The sequence below is a fragment of the Amblyomma americanum genome, chromosome 1 (assembly GCF_052857255.1).
Source record: "Amblyomma americanum isolate KBUSLIRL-KWMA chromosome 1, ASM5285725v1, whole genome shotgun sequence".
NCBI lineage: Eukaryota > Metazoa > Arthropoda > Arachnida > Ixodida > Ixodidae > Amblyomma > Amblyomma americanum.
In genome coordinates, this window is record NC_135497.1 from 493,049,351 (window position 1) to 493,061,183 (window position 11,833).

The window sequence follows — 11,833 nt, forward strand, 5'->3', positions numbered from 1 at the left end:
AAGTGGTTCTTATCTGTTTTGTTTGGGGTCATTTGATAATTTTATTTTTATGGTCCCTTGATGTTCGATTTAATGAGCTTTTGCAGTAATACACATTTTGCTGAAAGCTACAATAGAACCTTTGAGATTAACTTTTTTTTGAAGTTGAGTAAAGCAGACTTGTTCTGCAGATCATGTCTTTGTAGCATAAGCTGAAATGTGGTTTAGGAGAAACGTTTTGCTGTGCTTAAATATATGCAGTGAAATCTCGTTAATTCGGTCTGCAAAAAGCAGAAAGAAGAGAGTAAAGCTAAGAAAAGATTTTGTAAAGTTGTTCTGCAAGGAGCTGAAATATTGTCGCCTGCTTTTGACATGAAAACTGCACGGCAATTATACACGGAGGCGCTGAGTGCCTTAGTCTAACTGGAATTTTGTAACAATTTGCAGTAATTATTTACCATGACGCTAATAGCCACGTTAATAGTCCCGGGCCAGCGCTTAGCGTGTTTCCCAACGCCGTTCAAATCCAGTGCGCTGGCTGCCAGGTCACGTGCCAGGACGCAGCAAACCCTCCTCCTCTCCTCTCCCTCTGTGCATTCCGGAGTGATATCCGGCTAGTCCTTGCGCCGCACCGCGGTCCGTGCTGCTGCTGTTCGTGTGCTGTTTGTGTATGATTTCAAAATCGTTCCTTCAAACTTCCTTTTGGGTTTCCTGCTTATCGTAGCTTGCGCCGCGTGCCAGCAATGCTGCTGTGCGCGTACGTTGTGAAAAAGTGACCACGCCGAGAAACATGGAACCGTTTCATGTTGACAACACGTTCGACTTCAGCCATAGCAGCCGCGAACCAAGAGAAGAAAGCGGTTACTGCAATGCGTCGAGTCTTCGTTTCCAGTTGAGGCCCATAGTACAGCGCAAGAGTGCCTGCAATTTGCGACCGCGAAAATAAACGAGCGAGCGCAAAGGCGAGAAGACACGGAAGTGACGAGGCTCTGTCAGCTCTGTCCTGTACGTTTCCCTTCGGCATTGCGCGTGAGTCACTAGTTGTTCCCGCGGCAGCAAAGTGCATTCCTCATCGCATCATCAACCTGCTGGTCTGTCAGAGTTCACAGTGTATGCGTTGTGACGCGAGCGCTGAGGTGTATGCATAGATGCGTTTGCTGAATGGAGGGCACGCGTATGAGTCCTAAATGTAAATGTGGCAATTGTATACCGCCCAGCAAGGCGCGTGACTATGTTTTGGGCTTTCGTTAAGGTGGTTCTCCGACTTCCTGTTCATTATTCGACGTGGGACGTGATCGTGCACTTCCTGCACGCGTGTTTTTGACGCCACTATCGGCCCGTTGCGGACTGCCGATAGCGTGCGCCGCTCGGTCTGTTTAGCGTTCTGTTATTCGCTACGCGTATGTGCGTCTTTATAGTGAACTGATGTGGCGTCTTAAGGTTAGAACACACCTCTACGAGCCGATTACACCAGCTGTCAAGCTCAGAGTGGGAGGGGTGTGACGCGTCAAGGCATGCAAGCGACTGAGTGAATTGAGCGACGCGTCACTGCGATACACCAAAAAACAGGGAGCTGTCTGCTCGATCAGTTCTCTAACGTTGGTAACGTTGCCTGCAGCTGTAAAGTTCTTTTAGTTGCAGGCGCCCGTGAATAAAAATAATTGCTAAATGTTTACGAAGAAGTAGCCCTAGAAAAAGAGCACTTTGTAGCCCTTTCAAATTAAGTGGTTCTGAATAACCTAAGCAGTACAGAGCGTATCATAAAAACTATTGTGAGCAAGTGGCGTTATGTATTTGAAGTTTGGCTGGTTAAACATATGCTTGTGGTTGTGTGAAATGCGAGCAATACAAATAACTATCAGAAAGTGCCAGGCATTGTGGGTGCAAAATACACAGCTGGACTCTGTGTTATGCAGGTGAAGCGCCTTTTCTTCAGTAGTGGAGAGGTCTGAAAAGAGCTTCATCGGAAAGCACTGTCCAGATTTCGGTCTGTTGTTGTCTGTGCACGTTCAGAGTACATTCCAGAGCACACGTATGTATCGAGTTTTCTAAGATATGTTTTTTCACCTCTGTGTTGATATCAGTGTGTTGCAATTTCTGATTTTTACCAGAACGTTGATGGCATCTATTGGCATTCCCCTATTCAAAATAACGTGTCTATCTCTTCTCAATGGGTCATCATCAGATAGTGCCAGTTTCATACTCAGAAAGAAGCAGTGCTTAAATTCAGGGGGGTCTCGGCCGGCCTCAGAACCCTTACCGAAACTAACGAGGAATCTGAGACTCTCCGTACTAGAATGTAGGTAGTGTATGAATCCGAGGCAAGCAACCAATTTTCTTTTTCTTGTTAGTGGTGGTTGGAACATTTCTCCTATCATTTCTAAAATTTCGTGGTGGTTTTTAGCAAGAATTATTACCACGTTTTCTTAAAGCCGAGACGCAAAAAATGAAAAGTTGACAGAACAACACACTGGGTGGAAGAAAGGGGGAAACCCGCACCCTCTTACCACGATTGAGTCCAGAGCAGGCCGCTCAGCTCCAAGGCTATACAGCAACAACGAGCACACTGGCATAGCCTCACCTCAGTCACTTTCTCTCTCTCCCTCTCTAGTTCCCTCCAAACCTGTTCTCGATTCTCTAGAGACCCACTTCAATGCAGCCAGGCTTTAAAAAACACCATTGTGAAGTAATGGGCTACAGCGCAGCATTCTAAGGTGATATTACAGCATGAGAACAAGGCTTTTATCCTTTCTTTCCTCTAGTCCCATCTCACATGGCACTCCTTATGGACAATCATAGTAGAAGGATAACCATGTAAAGCTTCTGCAGTAATGCCGGTGTCACATGGTACTCCTCAGAGACTGGTCCAGCAAAGACGTCTTATTTCACTTGGTGAAAAGAATATGAATGGTGTTATATAGTGCAGCTATGAATGTGCCTCAAAAGATGAAACATTAATTGGACTTGGCAGCTTCACTTGTAAGCTTCTGTTCTGTGGCCTCTCACCGTATAACGAAATTAAAAACTGCGATAATTATACACAAACCACACAGAAAGAACAGACAGTACAACGCCCGTCCTGTCTGTTCTTTCTGTGTGGTTTGTTTAAAAATTAGCGCTGTTTTTACTTTTGTTACACAATGTTACATCAACTAGCCCAGCAAGAGGTAATGTTAAACGAACCTCTCACTGTAGTTGCAATATTTTTACTGCCTCTAGATCTGAGTGGAAACTAAGCACCGTCTACTGAAAACTACTTCAGGGTCATCAATTATAGCCTGTGCACAAAAAAGCTAAAAGTGCTAAATGAAAAAAGGTGAATGTTCACCATAAATTGTTACCTCGGTGAATATCTTGGTGAGTTTTGCTTTTTTTGCAATTTCACTTGTTGGAGATGACACTGTACAATTTCAGTGAATATACTTGCGCCAATATATTTACAGGAAATTAGGAGCTTGTAGTGACCTGTTTGACTCAGCCTTTCGGCATGCTACCTGATATCATAGTTAAACAAAGCTTCAAAGAAACTGCATATACTATAGACACCACTCTTGCGGCTTCTTTCAAATGCCTTAGACCTTAATGCACATGAACCACCCCGTCATATTTGCTGTATGAGTGGAAAATAATTTATAATTGTCTTTCTCCTTGTTGTTCCAGTATTTTCAACCGAACGATGACTGCGACAAGTAGCTGGTTTTCAGGTCATGTCAAAAGCAAGAAAACTGGTAATATAACTGCTGGTATGACATTTGTTGTCATTCCAGCTTTTGAAACAGGCTGTTTTAAATGTTGTAGTGAAAAAAAAACTGCATATCAATGTCTATATTGTAGCCTTTCCTATGCCTCATAAGATCTAAAGGCCAACTAGGCATCACAGCAATCATTCGGCTGATCAAGCCTAATTGACATGAGGGAAGGATATGAAATAAGTTATTTTAAGCCGCCGCGGTGGCTGAGTGGTTATGGCGCTCGGCTGCCGGCTCGAAAGACGCGGGTTCGATCACGGCCGGGGCGGTCGAATTTCGATGGAGGCGAAATTCTAGAGGCCCGTGTGCTGTGCGATGTCAGTGCACGTAAAAGAACCCCAGGTGGTCGAAATTTCCGGAGCCCTTCACTACGGCGTCCCTCATAGCCTGAGTCGCTTTGGGACGTTAAATCCCTCATAATCCATATAAGTTATTTAAGGGCGGGCAAATACCACTTTGGGATTCTTATATTCTAAAGTCTAATGCAGCATTTAAAAAAGTATGTGACCAAAATTACGAGATTATAGTACTCGAAACTAATTTTTAGGAGTATATTTTGATGTTCTCAATTTGCAAAGGTAGAAGTGTTTAGTACTGCTTACTTTTTTGTTCTATATTCATTTATTTATTTGGCCTTGTTTTCCTGTGTTATTTTGTGTTGTGTAATCGCATAGTGCATCCCTTCTTTTTTGTTCGTGCATCACTTCTGCTCAGTGCTTTTTTGTGGCAGGCCTCAAGACAGCTGGCAGCTTTCCTTTCATTTTTGCCTTCTCCTCTGACGGTGCTCACGGTACTAGACAAAATCTAGTTTACTGAAAGGCTGAATTCTAAAATGTACAGCATCATTTAGGTTCCCTGTTTCTTTTTAGCATACGCCAATAATGGTGATGCCTACTGTTGCCAAGAATCTTACATTGACACAAAATTGTTTCACAAGTGCAGGGCATGCTTCGCTCTCATGTTGAGTTTGGGCACTTACAGTGTATAGTTTGTACATGGTCTCTTAGATGGTGACTGAAACAGTGGGCTCATTGGCTGACTTTTGTATTATTATGAGGGTTTAGAATTTGTTTTTCTCACTGCGGATGAGCTTTACGGGAGCTTAATAAGCTTTTTTCAACAGTCATGTCTTTTTTATTGCTTCAGTTAGGATACTGAGGTTCAAATAAGCGAGCATCTGGGGCCAAAATACCAGTATAACTTCGTGCCGTTTGTCAGCTTTCTTTGGGATCTGCATAACTGTGCAAGTAGGAAATAAATTCAGGTCTCAGTGGTCCTTCATTTGCTTTTGCTTTTCAGCGTTTATGCCAGATGTCAGATTTCGGAGGATAGTTTGTCAGAGCCTTTATCATTGAAGTAGGTAGCACAGTGTACCAGCCGTGACAATTGATCATTACGACTAAGCACCCCACCCTCACTTTATGAGCAGACCAAAGATGGGATCTGATGGTAAATTTGATGGGTATTGACTCATGAAGTTGCCTTTTTACAAGCATAATGTTACAGACCGGTTTAAAATTTCCTTAAGCTGTTGGGTTCAAATCAAGTTTTTGCTTGCTGTCAAACTCTCTCAACGGAACTTTGATTGTGAAAATTAGTATAACACTTGGAAAAGGTAGCCAGGTCCTTCATGGAATGTGAATGGTGCACACCGGAATCCTGCTCCTGCAGCAAATCATGTCGGTCATATGGGAGGTTGTATTAAGAAGTAATGAAACATGGAAATTAAAATGATGACGCACAGTAATTACCATTTTGTGGCCCTTGACCAATTTCGGTCTTTTAAAGGCACTGTACTAAAAAGAAACTAAAGTGCACAGGAGCCGCTGGAAACCTTTTGTGTGAAGAAAAGGCAAATTGACTATGCTCTCGACAATTTGATGATTGATTGTGCAAAATTTCAAAATGACTATTTTCCTACATATTTATGAACATGTACTCTCTAGTTTCACATGAGGTGTTATGACGGAACTTCTCTCTAATTTTCCTTTGCGCTTCAGTTTTGTTTCTATTTATTTTCTGTATTTCTCAGCTTTAACACCACAGGCCATGCACTCCTGTATTACTTTGTATCAGGAAACAGTAGCAAGTCCAGCATCTCTTTGTGTGGGCCTCTCGTTGAACACTGTTCTAAGGCACTTAGTTGTTTGCCTTGGACTATATCAATAGCTCATGCGCTTCTAGCTCAAAAATGTTAAGTAATGTTTCGTTCAATATTGAATACAAGACATTTGCTGACTAGGCAGCATGTTGAGGGCACATTCGATTTACTGCAGGTCAAGCGGCATTAGTGCCTTGCTTGACAAGAGTATGGGCAAAGACTGTAATTAGAAAATTGCTCTTAGCAGTCACAGCGAATCCGCCGCGGTGGCTGAGTGGTTATGGCGCTCGGCTGCTGGCCTTACAGATGCGGATTCGATCCCGACCGCGGCGGTTGAATTTCAATGAAGGCGAAATTCTTGAGGCCCGTGTACTGTGCGATGTCAGTGCACGTTAAAGAACCCCAGGTGGTCGAAATTTCTGGAGCCCTTCATTACGGTGTCTCTCACAGCCTGAGTCGCTTTGGGACGTTAAACTCATATAAACCAAACCATAAACCGAACCTGTCACTGCGTGTTGATTTAAACACTGGCAGTGCTCCTACTATTTTTATTTTCAGTATTTGCTACCACACATACTAATCTGCGATTTCCGAGGATGAAGTCAATTTTTACTCCATAATTGTGCAGTTAAAGTTGCATATTCTAAAAGTCAAAGCAAGCAGTTGCCTTTTGCACTTCACAATGCTATCAGAACTCACCACTATTTCATGACACTATCGACGTCAAGCTGTAAGTATTGTGTTGCTAATAAACGAAACGATTTCTTACTTTCTTGATTTAACAGGCGTTAAAGCATACTGCCGCTGTGCAGCGTACAAATACAATTATCATCATATTCCTGGCTGCAAATATGGCTAAGAATTTTTATACGCGTGTTCTTTTTCCTGTAGGTGTATCTGAATTCATGGTAGAGAAAGCAATGTAAGACACCATGAAGGCAATCCCAAAGGATGCAGTATTTCACAAGAGGACTGCCACTACCATCTGGTCAACAGAAGCACTTGTACAATGCAGTTCCAGTGGCAAGCGCACAGGAGGTGACAGCGGAAGGCAAGGAAAAGGTTCTCCACAAGGCTAGGCAGAGAGGGCTGGGAAAGTCGGTTGTAGGCAGAATTATGAGACATCATTCCAGCGCACACAAAATATGTCCAGTGTCCGTGGTGCCTAGCCTCTTCGTTCGTGTGTGTTTGTGCGCTGGAGTGATGTTTCATAATTCACTGAAGTGAAAAAAGGATGCACTGAGAGGTAATTGCTTGCTTTAGCAGGATTTATCTCAGAGAGATATACTCACTCCATCAGTGTATGTGAGAATTACGACTCAGGTTTGTTAGTGGTTTATAATGTGAAAGCACCAAACAAAGGATAAGGACAAACATACAAGACGTGACCAAATAATTGTAGATGTCTTCATGTGAAAGTTTATTTAGAGGAGGTTAATTGATTGGTGCAGTTAGCTCGTGTGACGATAAAAGCAGCTTAAAGGCCTAGGCGCTATGTGAAGTATGGCAGTGCATGATCAATGAAATTACCCATAATGAAGATTTTGTGAATACTTCTCATGCAATGGAAACAGAAGACGGACGGTACTTAGCAGCCATTTGCCCTGAAGCTTGGATTTTAGGCACTGAGGCCTAAGTGATGCTAATTCAGTATAGGGATTCGTGGGTGCCGCTACATTTGCCATCGTCCATGAATCCTCTGGTTGTCTCTACTTAACAACGAAAATTAGTGTGTTATAACTTGTAGCCATCACTGAAAGCATTTTGCATGTAAATACACTTTAATTGATTTCTAGCTGGCCTATTATTTAGCTGTAAGATGCCATGATGGAAGTGACGGTTAGAGTCCATCATGTAGCCCATATCGAGTCCCTGTTTTTTTACCTTCTCTGCTCTCTTGTCTAGCAGTTATGCTAAGAGTTTTGCAAGTAACACTCTAACTTCGGCTACTTCAGTTTATATGTAAAAAAATTTTGGCAACTTTTTGCTCAAGCATAGGTGTGCTTGAGCTCTCTTTTCCTAGTTTTGCTGCATGCTTTGTAAAAACAGTTTGTTGCATTGAATATGACAAAGGATATCTTAGCCACTTTTTTCACTCTTAGCAGGGGCGTTCCAGTGGGGTCTGTAGAGATGGCTCGAAGCGGTTGCAATACTTTGTTGCATACATGTTGGGAGGAATCATGCGACTTGTGTGTTGTGTATATGTGTGGCAGTAAACATTGCTACTTTTCAAAAGGCGCCGGTCTGACATACAATGTCAGCGAAGCTTAAAGAACTCCACTTGGTCTAAATTAATTTGGAGCCCTGCACTACAGTGTCCTGAAGTCATTATTGTTATCTGCCTTGATGTGAGAAGCGGCTCTTGCAAGTGATCTGCCTGCTTAGAAAGAGTCAGCTGGTTAAGCTTATTCACTTAACACGTAATCAACTAGGACATTTTTTTTATTACAGGAGCCCTAACGCGTGGATGCACCAAAAGAAGTGCATCTCACTGGAATACATGGAGTGCTAGGCACCATAGTGGGCAGTGCACAGTACGCAGAATCTACTGCGGGTTTTGTATGTGTGCAAGTGTCTGCAGGTACTGTGCAATGAACTGCACCAGAGGCTCAGGATGTATATAGCAAGCTATACCTAAACAAAACTGATGTGCGCTCAGGCATCTTTGGTTTCAATACATTCAGCAAGAAAATTATTCTGTTAGCTTTTTGCACATCTGTGGGGTTTTAGTAGTGCCAGCGTTCAGAGCATCTTGTTTAAGGTTTCCTTTCGAGTCATTAACATTCCACCTTTGTCATTTTGTATGTGGCATTCAGCTGAAAATAAATTTCAGCAGTCGGCTTTTTCTGCTTTGCTGCCAAAATAGGAAGAAATGAAGAGGGATGGTCGTCTACATAGATGCAGCCAGCCAGTGCTTTACAGTTCTTCATCGTGTGCACATATAAAGTCTCAAGACATGGATTTTGTCACCCTGAAATATACTTGCATCAAATATTTTTTGGTGGAACTACATCTAATCTCCTTTTTGCCCATCTTTATGGGCATCTTCTAATCATTTCTCTAATTCCTTAATTCCTCTTTATTTTTGTTTTCTGCAGCAGTAGAATGTGTATATAAATTTATTTCGCTAGGTTACCAAGTATTAGAATCTCTGAGCCTTGTAATGAATCAAATTACCCGAGAGGCTAGTGTGCTGTTGATTGTCTCAGAAAGCCTAACTTTGTGTTAGAAGGACTGTCATGCTCAATATCAGCTGCAATGCCAAAATATGATAGGAATTCAGAATATGATGCAGGCGTTCCCAGCTGTGGTGTAAATATATGCAGTTAGCTATGAATACAAAAGAAAAACATTTAACGCAATAATTCACATTTTCATTCACACAGCATGACGATTACAGGGGCAGAAGAGGAGGCACCTCAAAGCATTTTTCGGTGTCTTCCCCCTCGTCCGTGTTCATCGTTGCACTGTGTGAATGAACGTGTAAAATACTAGCTCATCCAGACATGATTTCAAGCAAATCAATGCAAATGGGGGTGCTTTATGTGAGTAGCATAGGTTTAGTATAAAGCGGAAAACAGTTGATTTACTGCAGAGGTATTGCAAGGCGTATTCAATGTGTAGTATATGATGCACCACTGAGCTAAATTTAATAGCAGTATTTGCTAGTTGGTCTTTGCACTGTGATTCTTATGGTGTATTTCACACAAATTCGTGATTTTGTTCTGTTGTTCTTCAGGCATTGTGGCACACGCATGGAGTCAAGCTGCTATCAGGGAAATGCAACATGTTCGACTTTGTCAGAGAAGATGCACGCTATGACGCTAGGGGCCTCCATCTTGACTATACTGCCAATTTTGTCTACCAATAAAGCTAAGGATGCTTTTGAGCAAATGTGAGCATTTTTTTTCTTTTTTTACGATACGTGCTTGCTCTTCACCTTCGGCAAGAAAAGAAATGTTGTGGTTATGTCATGCTCCAGTGTACAATCATGTGAAAAATTATGACACTACGAATGTGCGCCACACTATGCCTAACTGCGTGCAGGTGCCATCTGATGAAATGCTCGTGCCATCAAGGCCGGCGCAACGAGATTGGTGGATGTTAGTGCACCTGTCTCGACATCAGGAGTGCTTGCCGTTTTACACCATTTGGCGTGCATTCGCAGGGATCTCCTAATTTTTCTCACTATAGTATGTTCAAACTCAAAGATTTTCTATCAAGATATTCTACGGTACGCCAACCACACCAAATCGAATGGTACACCGACCACACCAGGAAACACTAAACCAAAGCACACCAGAGCCGGTATCAGACAACTGGGTCACAGCACAGAACACCAGACCAGAACACACTAAAGCACACCACACTAACCACATCAGGACGCGTGTCTCAAAATCATGGTTTGGTCGGGACACCAAACACGGTCACACCAGAACCCGTGTCTAAAAAAGCCAGTTTGGTGTAAACACCAGAATCGGGCTGGTGTTTTTCCGACTGGATATATTGCATTTCTTTCAATTGTGCCTGTGGACTACTCACAACTTATTGATTCCTTTTAATATAATTTTGATGCATAGTGTTTTGTTCAGCTGTATTTTAATTTGAGCCCTCTACATATAGAGAGTCCACTTCAGATTAAGTTATGACTTCGAAATTGCCTCATGTTGCGTTTGAATTTGTAGACCTGAAAGCTTCATTTTGTACAAGTGTATTTGAATGAGGATTTGCTGTAGATGATATCTAGGCTACTACAATAAATTAGCACAAGCATTATCCGTGCGGTTCATAGTGAGAACTGACGGTTATGTGCTTACATCACTCATGTGGCTCCCGACTACAATTGTGTCATAGTTCAAGGCGGCCTTAATGTAATAGCTTCACTTTTTCCCCCTTATCTTATTGTTTGGGAAGCATATGCCATTGAGTCGTGCATAAAAGGAAGTAAATATGATGATGCAAATTTGGGCGTTTAGAAGACAACAGAGAATTCTGATATCGTTAAACTAAGTCACACCATTGTGATCATAGGTCAGCTTGAATCCTCTGCATGATCCTGTTCTACATGCTTCTGATTTTTTGTTGACATGCAGATGGTTCCTCGAAGAGGGAGTTTTATCAAAGATTCATTGTATGCTTTTCATGGCATAGTTCACTTTGTATAATCTGTATTATCTATTTAAAAGAAAAAAGCTAGCACTCATGGGGGTGAGACAGCTGATGAGGCTACAAAACTTAATATCACGACTTCAGTGAAGGCTCCGGTGGCCCTCAGGAACACATTGAAGGGACGGGGCGAAAAAGAAACATTTAAGAACCTACGGCTGTACAGCGGAATTGTTGATGAGTACGTGTGAATCCTGTCAAGGTTATAGACATTTTGTGAACACATAATCTAATTGCAAAAAAAGCTACTTTCAATTAACCTGGTGTGGTTTTCAACAATTCCGTTATCAATAACTGAGTAGGCATCCAAATTTAAAGGACTATAGATACCACATTTCTTTCTTGTGTGTTTTATTCTTTGAAAGCCCGCTTTATACATTCTATTCATGTACGACCACTAAATAATTTATGATTGAATTTCGTAGTGCTGGTTCAAAAGTGCAAGCACACACGGACCAAGTAAGAGACGAGACACACAAAACAGCGCCGAACTTACAGCTGGTTTTTATTAGGAAGAAGCACGTCATATATACACACTCGGAAAAGGAGCGCACATGCGCAATGTCAACAAGACTCCTAGTGTTAGTAAAAGGTAAAAACCGCTTTAGAAGCTAGTGTGTATCTCCAGAACCGCTACCCACTATGTAGCATATTGATTTCTCGAAGCGATAATGTAACACATGACATATTTACGCACCCGTTACGTTGTCCGATAATATGAAACGCCTCAACTTTTCCTCTAGTGCGCTGGTCAGAATGAGCAAAAAAGACATCAGTTTTATCAAAAGACGGCGTACATTTGCACGTGAAACAATGCTTAGCTAGGTTAGTTTCTTTC

General features: G+C 42.1%; 1 long non-coding RNA gene across 3 annotated transcripts; it reads left to right on the forward strand.

Annotated features, from left to right (window-relative positions):
- Window positions 1-632: 632 nt before the first annotated feature.
- LOC144116098 (uncharacterized) lies at window positions 633-9,718 on the forward strand. Of its 3 annotated transcripts, XR_013311729.1 has the most exons (4): window positions 633-1,008; window positions 1,896-2,011; window positions 3,640-3,707; window positions 6,721-9,718. It is a non-coding gene; the product is annotated as an uncharacterized LOC144116098 (long non-coding RNA). The 3 variants fall into 3 exon arrangements; XR_013311728.1 differs by having other exon boundaries at window positions 3,640-9,718; XR_013311730.1 differs by having other exon boundaries at window positions 633-984; window positions 3,640-9,718.
- Window positions 9,719-11,833: the final 2,115 nt, after the last annotated feature.